The sequence below is a fragment of the Schistocerca cancellata genome, chromosome 2 (genome assembly GCF_023864275.1).
Source record: "Schistocerca cancellata isolate TAMUIC-IGC-003103 chromosome 2, iqSchCanc2.1, whole genome shotgun sequence".
Lineage (NCBI taxonomy): Eukaryota > Metazoa > Arthropoda > Insecta > Orthoptera > Acrididae > Schistocerca > Schistocerca cancellata.
This window is the reverse complement of record NC_064627.1, coordinates 525,665,100-525,678,977: the sequence shown is the minus strand read 5'-3', so window position 1 is coordinate 525,678,977 and position 13,878 is coordinate 525,665,100.

Sequence of the window (13,878 nt, the reverse complement as noted above, 5' to 3'; positions counted from 1 at the left end):
GTTCCTGTACAAGTTGTAAATAGCCTTTCGCTCCCTGTATTTTACCCCTGCCACCTTTAGAATTTGAAAGAGAGTATTCCAGTCAACATTATCAAAAGCTTTCTCTAAGTCTACAAATGCTAGAAACGTGGGTTTGCCTTTCCTTAATCTTTCTTCTAAGATAAGTCGTAAGGTCAGTATTGCCTCACGTGTTCCAGTATTTCTACGGAATCCAAACTGATCTTCCCCGAGGTCGGCTTCTACTAGTTTTTCCATTCGTCTGTAAAGAATTCGTGTTAGTACTTTGCAGCTGTGGCTTATTAAACTGATTGTTCGGTAATTTTCACATCTGTCAACACCTGCTTTCTTTGGGATTGGAATTATTATATTCTTCTTGAAGTCTGAGGGTATTTCGCCTGTTTCATACATCTTGCTCACCAGGTGGTAGAGTTTTGTCAGGACTGGCTCTCCCAAGGCCGTCAGTAGTTCCAATGGAATGTTGTCTACTCCGGGGGCCTTGTTTCGACTCAGGTCTTTCAGTGCTCTGTCAAACTCTTCACGCAGTATCGTATCTCCCATTTCATCTTCATCTACATCCTCTTCCATTTCCATAATATTGTCCTCAAGTGCATCGCTCTTGTATAGACCCTCTATATACTCCTTCCACCTTTCTGCTTTCCCTTCTTTGCTTAGAACTGGGTTTCCATCTGAGCTCTTGATGTTCATACATGTGGTTCTCTTATCTCCAAAGGTCTCTTTAATTTTCCTGTAGGCAGTATCTATCTTACCCCTAGTGAGATAAGCCTCTACATCCTTACATTTGTCCTCTAGCCATCCCTGCTTAACCATTTTGCACTTCCTGTCGATCTCATTTTTGAGACGTTTGTATTCCTTTTTGCCTGCTTCATTTACTGCATTTTTATATTTTCTCCTTTCATCAATTAAATTCAATATTTCTTCTGTTACCCAAGGATTTCTACTAACCCTCTTCTTTTTACCTACTTGATCCTCTGCTGCCTTCACTACTTCATCCCTCAGAGCTACCCATTCTTCTTCTATTGTATTTCTTTCCCCCATTCCTTTCAATTGTTCCCTTATGCTCTCCCTGAAACTCTGTACAACCTCTGGGTCTTTCAGTTTATCCAGGTCCCATCTCCTTAAATTCCCACCTTTTTGCAGTTTCTTCAGTTTTAATCTACAGGTCATAACCAATAGATTGTGGTCAGAGTCCACATCTGCCCCTGGAAATGTCTTACAATTTAAAACCTGGTTCCTAAATCTCTGTCTTACCATTATATAATCTATCTGATACCTTTTAGTATCTCCAGGGTTCTTCCGTGTATACAACCTTCTATCATGATTCTTTAACCAAGTGTTAGCTATGATTAAGTTGTGCTCTGTGCAAAATTCTATCAGGCGGCTTCCTCTTTCATTTCTTAGCCCCAATCCATATTCACCTACTACGTTTCCTTCTCTCTCTTTTCCTACACTCGAATTCCAGTCACCCATGACTATTAAATTTCCGTCTCCCTTCACTATCTGAATAATTTCTTTTATTTCATCATACATTTCTTCAATTTCTTCGTCATCTGCAGAGCTAGTTGGCATATAAACTTGTACTACTGTAGTAGGTGTGGGCTTCGTATCTATCTTGGCCACAATAATGCGTTCACTATGCTGTCTGTAGTAGCTTACCCGCATTCCTATTTTCCTGTTCACTATTAAACCTACTCCTGCATTCCCCCTATTTGACTTTGTGTTTATAACCCTGCAGTCACCTGACCAGAAGTCTTGTTCCTTCTGCCACCGAACTTCACTAATTCCCACTATATCTAACTTTAACCTATCCATTTCCCTTTTTAAATTTTCTAACCTACCTTCCCGATTAAGGGATCTGACATTCCACGCTCCGATCCGTAGGACGCCAGTTTTCTTTCTTCTGATAACGACATCATCTTGAGTAGTCCCCGCCCGGAGATCCGAATGGGGGACTATTTTACCTCCGGAATATTTTACCCAAGAGGACGCCATCATCATTTAATCATACAGTAAAACTGCAGGCCCTCGGGAAAAATTACGGCCGTAGTTTCCCCTTGCTTTCAGCCGTTCGCAGTACCAGCACAGCAAGGCCGTTTTGGTTATTGTTACAAGGCCAGATCAGTCAATCATCCAGACTGTTGCCTTTGCAACTACTGAAAAGGCTGGTGCCCCTCTTCAGGAACCACATGTTTGTCTGGCCTCTCAACAGATACCCCTCCGTTGTGGTTGTACCTACGGTACAGCTATCTGTATCGCTGAGGCACGCAAGCCTCCCCACCAACGGCAAGGTCCAGGGTTCATGGGGGGAGACTGACATATGTAATAGTAAATGCCACATTTATGTAAAGGATAAGATCTTTTCTCATGATTTAGTCAAAACACCTGATGAAAGTAACAAAAATAAATCAAAGTCAAATGTCGTAGTTCAATATTCCTTTCCAGCTGTGTATGTCACAAACTAATTTGGTACTGAACATTAAGCGAACTCTGAGGGTAGTTACGAAATGGTAGAGACGAAACTAAGTGAATCACAGGTACTAAGTGATATACAACGAAAAGAACTTTCTAACTTGTAATTTAAGTATGCTAATGTTTTCAGTAAGGAGCCACGAGTAATCAAAGACTATGAATATAAATTTGAAGTTTATCCACATGAGACATTTTGTGTAATGCCATATCCTATTCCATGGGGAAAGCGAGAGGCGATAAGGGAAGAGAACAATCATATGATTAAATGGGGAATTATACAACCTTTATTTTCACCCTGTTGTAGTCCAATACTACCAGAAAGCAAACCAAATGAATCTGTAAGATAAGTTCTCGATGCTAGAGGTATCAATATGATTATAGTACCAGTGCGCATAAGACGAGACAACTTGGACGAACAGCTTCCAAAGTTTTACGATACAAAATATTTCAGTATACTTGATCTCAGTATGTCCTATTGGTAAATAAATATCTACTAAGAAAGACGAAAATCTACTGTATTTGTTTGTGGGGGCAGAAGTTACGAATTTCGTGTTCTATCTTTTGGACTGAACATTAGCGCAAGAGTGTTTATATCTGCCTTGGACAAGGTTTGAGGACCAGAATTGCTTAGCAAAGTCACTGTCTATTTAGACGACCTGCTAATAGCTACACCCACTTGGTTAGAACATATCAGGCTCATTGAACAGGTGCTTCAACGATTTGCAGATTACGGAGAAAACCCCGCTCAGGGACTGGGTGTTGTGCTGTCCTTATCATCTTCATTTCATCCCCATCGACAGGCAAGTCGCCGATGTGGCGTCAACTCGAAAGACTTGCACCAGACGAACGGTCTACCCGACGGGAGGTCTTAGCTACACGGCATTTCCATTCCCTCTGGCTAAAACGGTCAAATGCCAAATACTTGAATGAAATAAGAAGATAAAACTGTATGTGTACATTTTATAGTCATACATGCATACTAGGGGACAAGCCTACACTTAATGCCTTATTTACACAATTATTTAAAACTCTTAAGATATTCCCTGAGGTTAACATTGTTATAAAAGTGTTTTTATGCAAATTACGTAATATATACGAAGAACACACTGATTATCAAAAGAGTAAATGCAGCTATACATATATCAGAAGCTAATCTGTTTAAAATGTTAACTATGTCTCCCTGGGATCTCTTTCGTAAGAACAATCTTGTTTAGATTTACTTTAGTTTTGCTTATAGGTGTATTTTATTTGTTAAATTTTTCGTATATTCATATTTATTTTTATGTAAATTGTACACAAATGTCTTCTACAGAAGACCCTATGTTTGTCAACAAGAAATATATATAGAATGCAGTAAGAGAAATTATAAACTGTGTTGTGTTTATATGATTGTATACTAATTTTTTCCGTATAGGCAGCATGCTGTGTTGATGACACTTGATTGCCCTCAGCGTCAGCGAGACAGCGACCAAATGGCAATTGAGTTTGCAATCCTACGTATGACGACGAGATATTAAACAGTGGCAGATGGCATTTGATTTCGTTTTTACTGCTCATCTTGATTTAAGACACTGCTTAAGGCTATTTACGCGGGTGTTAGTTTCTATGTGAGCTCTCATGGTGCAGTCACTAGGTGCTGATGGGTAACGTAACATATTAAAAAATGTCCCTAGTGTCTCCCACTTATCATTTTAAACACAATTGTTTCAGTTTTATGTATAACTGTTTTAATATGTCTCATAATCTGTATGTTTTTTTCGTATTTTTATGTAATTTTCATACAAAAATGATGTATATCCATGTTTAGCTCAGGTAACATCTTTTGAACTTTAAATAAAAATAAGAATTGATTGCAAAACAAGGGAATCTTTGTAAGTAAATGTAATATATAAGTAATTTGGACGCAGAATAGTTGTTTAACAAAACGTTTACATCTGGTATTGTTTCTGTACCTTACATAAAAACAAAAAACAAAAAAATATGAATGTAAAACTTACTCGTGGTATTTCTGTAAAAACAAAAACATGTGTTCGTTGCAAGCAGTGCCATCTTCTTACATTAGCGCCATCTAGCGAAGCTGCTTTCCTTGAAGTTTCATGTCCACACGTAAGCTAGTTTGCTCTTATGGTGCATGAAATTAGCTTTGATGTGACGTTTGTATTATTAGAACTGTGGTAGATGCAACATCTGCAGTGTTCATGATATTACTAAAAATTTTAAAGGCGATGCTTTTACGTGTATTACATATATAGTTCTCAGTGCACGATACATCTTTTTCATTTAGAGCCTTTGAGAAACGATTAAGACTTGTGGTGAAGAAAGAAGTCTTAGCATAAGAAATAACCTAACACGTAAACTAACAGTTACTCCCACACATGATAAGCGTTCACACATTGTTCTAGGAGATATTACCTCAGAAATTAATTACAAATACTTCGATTTCCCCGATTCCCATCAATGATATTGGAAAGATTTTCTTAGTTGTATGGTAAGTGCTGTACGAAGAATTCTGTTCTTATCTTTGCAAAGCGATTGCCACACGTGCTAGTCCTTTATCGCTGAGATGTGAGTATACAGACCAAGTTCTATAATGGGGTCTAACAGCCCACTCTATCCTGAAAAAAAGCTATTTCGTTTAAGAAGAGGGTTTTTAACCACTTTTCTTTTCTTTTCTTTTCTTTTTTTACGATAGCTTCGAAACCTCTAATCGTGATCAAGAGGTAGCGTATTTGAATAGTAATAAAAAGGCTCTTGTTCCGGGATCGGAACCCCGTCACTGATTAAAGTTTGAATAAAAATAATCAGAAATGGTGGCCGACGACTTAAGGCCATAAGCAGTCATCCTAATTCTTCCAGCAGCTTTGTCAAGGTGTGCAGAGGAGTGGGGATTCTGTTGACCCTGGGGTGGGAAACTGCCGCTAAAAGGTGGAAGAATCAGCAAGAATCAACGAAATGAAGATGCAGATTGCAATGTAGAGTCATGATGTTCACTCCATTGGTAAACTATTCCACACTGGTCCCCCACTCGGATCGCTGGGAGGGAATGCCAAGCGGGAGTTATCATGAGAAATGATCGAATAAATAACAGAAAGATAACGTTCTGCGAGTCGGGTGTGGAAAGTCACTTGTTTGAACGTGGTAGCGTCACAAAAAAAAAAATTGAATGGGAATTGCTAAAGCGATTACTTAAGTGAAATGAAAAGATGACAAGAATTTCTGTTCAGACGAGTATTGGGTAGAATGACCGTAGTAGGAAATGGTACAACGGGAGAAAGGTCCGTTATTAATAGGAAGGTAGGACAGAGAGTGGGTTACTGTCAACAGCTCAGTGATAAGGTTGTTCTCGTCAGAACGGACAGCAAACGAACACAGACAACAATAGTTCAGGTATACGTGCCGACGTCGCAAGCGGAGGATGATGAGACAGAAAAAGTATGAGGAAACTGAACGGGTAATTTAGTAGTTAAAGGGAGATGAAAACTTAATACTCATTGGGGGTTGGAATGCTGTTCTAGGGGGAGGAGTAGAAGAAAGGGGTTACGGGAGAGTATGGGCTTTAGAGTAGGAATGAGAGAGGACAAAGACTGAGTTCTTCAATAACTTCCAGAAAGTAACAGCGAGTAGTCTGTTCAAGAATTAAAAAGAGGAAAAGGTATTCTTGGAAAAGGGCAGGAGATACAGGAAGATTTCAGTTAGATTGCATCATGGTCAGGCAGAGATTGCGACACAAGATGGATTTACGTCGTACCCGGGAGCAGATGTAGACTCAGATCACAATTTAGTAATGATCAAGAGCCGGATGAAGCCTGAGAGAATATTCGGAAAGAAACTATGTGCAAAAAAGTGGGACATGGAAACACTAAGTAATGAACAGATTCGCTTGAAGGTCTGTGAGGCCCTATTTACTGCGATAATGAATAGTTCAGTAGAAAATTCAGAAAACTAGGAATGGACATCTCTAGAAAGGACAATCACAGAAGTTAGAAAAAAAGACATAGGTACAAGGAAGGTATCTGCGAAGAAACCGTGGGTAACTGAAGAAATACTTCTGCTGATCGACGAAAGAAGGAAGTACAAAAATGGTCAAGGAATATCAGGAATACAGAGAATCAAATCACTTATGGACGTAGTAAATAAGAAGTGCATGGCAGCTAAGACGAAATAGTCGCTTGAAAACTGTAAAGAAATAGTAAAAGAAATGATCGTCGGGACGACTGACTCAGCATATAGAAACGTCACCGAGCGAGGTGGCGCAGTGGTTAGTACACTGGAATCGCATTCGGGAGGACGACAGTTCAAACCCACTTTCGGCTATACTGATTTAGGTTTTCCGTGATTTTCCTAAACGGCTTCAGGTAAATGCCGGGATGGTACCTTTGAAAGGGCACGGCCGACTTCCTCGCCCATCCCACCACGATCTGATATTACCGATGTCCTCGCTGTTTGTTCCCCTCCCATCAACCATCCATCTGACCAACCAGCCATAGAAAAGTCATAACAACCTTCTATGGAATTAAACTCAAGGGCTATAACATTAAGAGTACAATGGGAATTCCATTGTTAAGTGTACAGGAGTGAGCAGACAGATAGAAAGAGTATATTGGGGGCCTCTATGAGGGGGAGGACATGTCTGAAGAGGACTCGACAGGGAAGAGGTAGGGGATCCAGTATTAGACCGTAAAAGAACTTTAGGGAACTTTAGGTCTCATAAGGAATAAGGGATATATATTATTCGATCGGAATTTGTAAAATCTTTCGGGGAAGTGGCCAGAAAATTATAATTCATTGCCGGCCGTTGTGTCCGAGCGGTTCTAGTCGCTTCAGTCTGGAACCTCGCGACCGCTACGGTCGCAGGTTCTAATCCTGCCTCGGGCATGGATGTGTGTGACCTTTTTAGGTTACTTAGGTTTAAGTAGTCCTTAGTTCTAGGTGAGTGATGACCTTAGATGTTAAGTACAATAGTGCTGAGAGCCATTTGAAACATTTGACAATTCATGTTCGGGAGTAGAAAGTGTGAGACTGGTGAAATGCTATCAGACATTCGAAGAAACGATTCTTCCACACAAAGATAGCAAGAGACGACAAGTTCCTGTTCACCTGATTTTGGATCAATGAGGTGATATAGTGTGCTGGGTGTGTTTTTACATTTGGTAGAGTGGAGCGATCTAATGGTGAATTAGCGATCTTAGACCGCAATTCGGTCTGAGAACAGGCAAAAACGTGACAGTAATGCCCTTAATTACAATTTCCTTAACCTATACATCGGAAACAAGCAGCCTCATAGGGACGAACACAATGTTTAGCCGTACCTCATGTATTTGTTAATCTATTGCTTGATGCATTTGAAAATGACCTGTGGGAGGGAGGGGCTTTGTAGGGTGGCTTAACTATTCACATAGCTGCACTCTAAATATTTTATTCCTATTTTTATGCTCAAATTTTACTCTGCCGTTCCTTTAACATAAATAATGTGTAACTGAGACGTTCTTGTCACAAGTCGTACTACTACTTGCCAAAAGCACATATAATTCCTACAGTCAAGCGATGAATTGAATTAGCTGCTCACTTAGATTTGGGACAAGCTGTATTGTTCATTTATTCGGCACAGCAGTCTAGCAGAGGGAGACGGTGAAGAGACACAAGCGTTCGACCTTCTCCACAGCAATCAACATTTAGCTTTATGTGATTTTCAGAGAGGATGCAGCCCCCCTCCCTCAGACTTCCCACGACTCAGGGCTGGCCATGTTAACGTGATGGGAGGTAATGTCCCAGGCAACTACATGGTGGAATGTCTCCTTTATTTAAAGGAAGTGGCAATCGGACGTTTTCCTTGGAAACTGCAAGACACAGCGCCTCAACGGCTGCTCTGGCATGTGGCTAGAAAGATGTTTAACTTCTGCCCAAGTTCCCACCCACAATATAAAGAAAATGTCTCACTCTTGCTAGCTCTATGTCGAAATCTTGGCATCTGACTTGGCCGGTGGTCGCAGTCTCGGCTGGAGGTTGGATGGCACTTAGAATCATTACAACCACTGACAGATGATTTGGAGCTCTTACAAAATTGGCGAGGAAACTTAGAATTTCTGTCTGGGGATACTCGGCCTTCTGCCTCAATGGACGATAGTCTTGCTGACATCCTCATGGCCTGCACACGTCAGCGTTGGGCCAGTACACTACTGATCGCCATTTGCAGCCGGGACACACACAAACAGGTACTGGAAGTTTATTTGGCGAGATTCGATCAGCAATGATTTTCTGTGGAATATTTCAGGGGGTGCGGTATTTGTAGAATTAGTAAAAAAAATGGCTCTGAGCACTATGGGACTTAACATCTATGGTCATCAGTCTCCTAGAACTTAGAACTACTTAACTCTAACTAACCTAAGGACGTCACACAACACCCAGTCATCACGAGGCAGAGAAAATCCCTGACCCCGCCGGGAATCGAACCCGGGCGTGGGAAGCGAGAACGCTACCGCACGACCACGAAATGCGGACGTAGAATTAGTCGTTTCGGTAACTGATGACTGAACTTAGTTTGAATTGTAGGATACAATTTGTATCTGTGAATGGTGTTTGTTCCTCAGCGTTCACTTTTCATTATCACGTTCTCTTACAGTCTTCACTTGATCATTGGCAAGTTTCATTACGTGATCCTAAAATTGATACCAAGAGCGGAATTATATATGATTTGTCTCTTTAACTCTGCTGTCATTGTTATCTTGTTGAGGATTATCCCACTTGAATTGCTCACCAAGGGCAATTAATAGCATCCAATGATTAGATGCATCCCCCAATGAAATGTGGTGTGTGGTGGTTGACCTGTGTATTTGATGCATTATTGACGCATGACCATTAACCCTCAAGATACCAAAGAGGGGGAAAGGAGAGGGTGGATACATTATGTTCGTCTTTTGGAAATACTGTAATGTAGTGAGATATTTTATATTTTAAAATTAAAAAAAAGGTTTTAAAAGAATTATTCTACACATTATTGCCTCTTTAAGAAGTTTGTTGTTAATATAATTCATCAATAATTAAATAGTTTTTCTTCTTTGTACATTTTGTAGGGCACGTACATACTACCCCTCCCCCCTCATGGTAATGTGTACTATGGAAAATGTCTCTGTGTTGCTAGTTTTAACTTAATTGGATCTACTGCCGTTCAATTCAGGTTAAATAAGGCGTTATCCGCTGTACGACTTGTTACACTGTTTTTCAAAAGTAAATTCAAGGAGCTTCACTCCGTTTTCTGATCATGGGACTTTAAATTTGCATCTCAGGGGTATGAACACTACTGTCACAACCACCGCACCTCACAGCTTGAAGTAAAATATTGAATTCAAACGTCTGGATGTATTAACTATTACTTTTACATAAACGAAAGTTGAATTGCGTGACAAGCAATGTTCTTAAATGCTGCTGTCACTCACGGAACGAAGACATGACAATAGCTTAGCAGACAAAATGATCAGCACGGAGGATGCCTCTATGAGAAGAAGGAAAAGGATGTTATAGGCTTGTGCTTGAACCAACATGCTGCAACAGAGAATGTTTTGCTGAGGACAGAGAACAGGAGAGATTTGCAGGGCCGATAAACTTACAAATTCGTAACCGATCTGCACGGAACAAGAGAAGAGCGAGACAAAAATGGGTGTTAGTTACAGATACTGGAACAAGAGAACGAACGCAAAAAGAGTTGTGGCTACAAACAAGCTCTGATCGCGATCTAACAATCAGTACGCCAACAAACAGTAGCACTGTGTCTCACAATCATTGCCTCGTGAGCTTCTCAGTGTGTCCTCACCGGTCAACAGCAGCTCCGACAAGTCCAGACTGTAGTCTTGCCTTCAACTGCCCGCTATTCGCTCCTCAACACCCCTGAGAGGTTGCACTTTTTGGCGCACATTCTGACCAATCACAGGCCTAGCTTCTGGGCAGCCACACAACGGCCCATTCGGCTCGCGTCAAGATCATCCGCTGCGGATCCTTTTCGTTGGCTTTATCTGACAGATTTTCTAAAAGGAACACGGAGTTTCTGCCATGAACTTCCAGCAACCAATGGAATCGTTTCACCTACGTGCTCCAATCACGAATACCAAGACAGAGTCGGTTGAGATCCTCTGTCACTATTCTCTCCTCATTCTCAGATTCCTCCCTTTCCCCACTCCCCTTCCTTACTATTGTCCTATACATCCGGACAATACAGCACTACGTCTCTAGGCTGCGAGATAGTAGAAAATACACGTTAGCCCACGTCCAAATTAACAGAATGTATTTAATGCAAGAGAGAGAGAGTTCATGAAATAGAGGCTGCTGATTATGAAAAGAAAGTTAGGATTAAGTAAAACACTTACCCTACAGATGACTTTCCGTTGTCATTGGTCCGAAAAAGAAATGATAAAGAAGGCATATAAAAATGATAAAATACCGTATCCAGTCGATAGGATCTACTCCTATGAAACATGTACTCAAATGAACGAATGTCTTCACTGAACTGAATTCCCAACTTCTCCATAGTGTCTCACTAGGGGACACTGTTGACAGTAACCTGTCTGTCAGTGAGGACGTTAACCTCTGTGGTCCTGTTGATGTCGTTCGAATAGGATATGTCCTAGCACCATGTTTCGTACTCCGTTGATCCATAACATCACAGTCGAACACTCCATCACACAAGGACTCATCACATCTATGCACATTAAATAAGGACACAACTTGGACTATAGCCATGGCAATTACATTCACTGGGAGATAGCCCTCAGTGCCTGTTCCCAATGTTCATTCTTGAGTAGGTATCTAAGCTTACTCTTTCGCTTTAAATTATTAGCTGAAATAGACTGCATAAATTATAGACGTGGCAGTGGTAGATCACTTCTGTCATTGGCAAATAGATGATCTATTAAGAAACATGACGAAGTAGGTCGAAAGTGAATGTAAAGAAGGCGATATCATTAATAAAAGTAACAAGCGAGGAAGACGATATACTGCATTGTGTACGTTTCTACGTACGCGCTGTGAACCAAAAAGGAAACTGATAACATTCGTAAAAGCGTTAAATCATATGTTGTAAACAGCCTGGGGGGCGTTTACACAGAAAGGGACAAGACTACGTGCCCGTGAATAGCCCCACGGCGCAGAAATAGCTACTCTGTAGCACAGGAGAGGCATCCGGCCCGGCGACGGTTACAAACAGACGCTGACAAGCCGGACAGGTGACTGCGTGTTTGCAGGCGGCGCTGCGCTGCTAATCCCGCAGGCCGGTGCGCCGCTGTGTACGCTCGCCTCGGTGTCAATACGCACAGCGCGGACGCGACGTCGCGCGCCACGGGACGGGCTGATCAGCCGGTGCAAGGGCGCCTGCGCTGCCGGTTGCCGACGTCGCAGGGGCCGATCACAGGCATGACTAGTCAAGTCTCCAGCCTACGCACCAAACTGAGCTACAGTTGGTCTGCCCAGCCCCCCCCCCTCCCCACTCCTCCCCCATCCCTGATCAGCCACAGCCCAGCTTGAACAATCCCACCAAACATCTCATTCTTACCTTTTTCAGAAGCTTGTCACCCGTGGTGACACGTGCACGATGAACCAAAACGCACGCGCTCTGGCGTCACAGAACAGTTCCTTGCGTACTAGCAGTAATGAAATGCTTGTAACAGAGTTCCGTGCCACGCATATATCAGTAGAGAACGAACGTCAAATGAAAGCAGTTTGACGAAGTATTTCCATTGAAAACTATGTAGCTGCGCTGCTCATCTAGCACAATGGTTAGAGCTTTATGATCAAATATTCAAGTTCTAGAGTTCAGCTCCATGCCTAGGTACACATTTACTTTTAATTTTAGACAGCGTGATATAATATTTGGGTTCTTGACTGTTACACAGCTATTACAGCAGCTCTTACACAAAAAAGTGCAATTATTTGATACTAATATAAGAATAAGAGTACATTACTCTTTATCATTTTGATTAAAGGATTTTATGTCTTGGTTTTAGGAGGTGGCAAGTGACAGCAAACAAATAAGTCGCTGCACCGTTTGCAAGAAACGAATTCCTAACACGAAAAATTAACAGTTCACGATACTGATGCCATGGTTGAAAAGTAAAGCCACATCCGGTAAAAATAAAGACTTTCGCGATAAATTGGTATTGGGTCGAAGTTTGTTTTGTGAGCTGCTCAGGGATATATCCGGTGTCACCGATGTGGCCGGTGTCCTTGGGCCTTGCTGGGTCGACGTCCAGTCGCTGGTCTGTCCGACTGATTGGCTACAGGCGGCAACTGACGTCGACCACAAAGCAAGAGTGTGTCTCGCTGCTCGAAGGCTTCTTCTGAATAGTCCCCCTGGTCCATCTTTTCTGAGATGGGTGCGGAACTCTGCTCTTCGGTACAGGATATCAGATCAAACACCTTTCAACCTTCTAATTTCCAATCTGCTATTTTATTTGGCTACCAGTTTCTGTGATTTTACTACATCATTTTCAGGTCCCCTGACCGACATGTAGGGTTCCGCTCAAAATAGGGCCAGCATTCAAATAATGATATCTGTTGATTTCTGCTTGATACAGCGATCACTTGAACCATCATCTGCCGACAGGTGGCAGATGATGGCTGAAGAGACTTAGTAGATTTGTGAAGCCTCAGGATGGAATGCTCCATTTCCAGTGTTGTTGCATTCGTCTAGTGATTTTCAGTCAACGATAAACTTTTGATAACCCTTTCTAATGTAACTAAGTAGACAATGAAATGCTTTACGCCACATAATCAGTTTTCACATAGCGGCATTGCAAGTAACATAATTTAATTACTGGTCAATCTAAACAATGTCATTACTCACCAGACTAACCAGCTGAAACTGTTGTTATTCTCCAACATTTCACTCTGCTTGCCTGCTGGTAATAGCGTTAAGATAAAAACTGGCTGCTTTCCCAAATTTTGCCGTGAGGATAGAAATTTTGTTGTTGAAGGTTCAGTGTCCCCTTTAGGACCCTTTTCGTCTATTTAGAGGGTTGGCTGAGGATCTTAAATTACACCCCAAGAATAAAATCACATTGTGAGAGAGTATAAATGAAATGGTAGTGAGAGTTTCTAGCGTTTCGACAATCTTTAGCCGAGACAGCGAATGATCTACAGCTTTATCTGTATCCACATCTACATAATAGTCCACAATCAACCCAACAGTGTTTGGCGGGGAGTACTTATGGTCGTACTAACTGATCCCCCCTTTCCTGTTCACTTTGCGAATGGTGCATAGGAGGAACGATTGCCAGTAAGCCTGTGTACTGGCTCTAGTGTCTAGAATTATCTCTTCGTGGTCTGAAACGCCCGCTAAACAACCCGCTGGGCAGAACAGGTAATAGGATTGTGGAGAGGGCCAAGGGTTGAAGTCAGTTTCTGCTT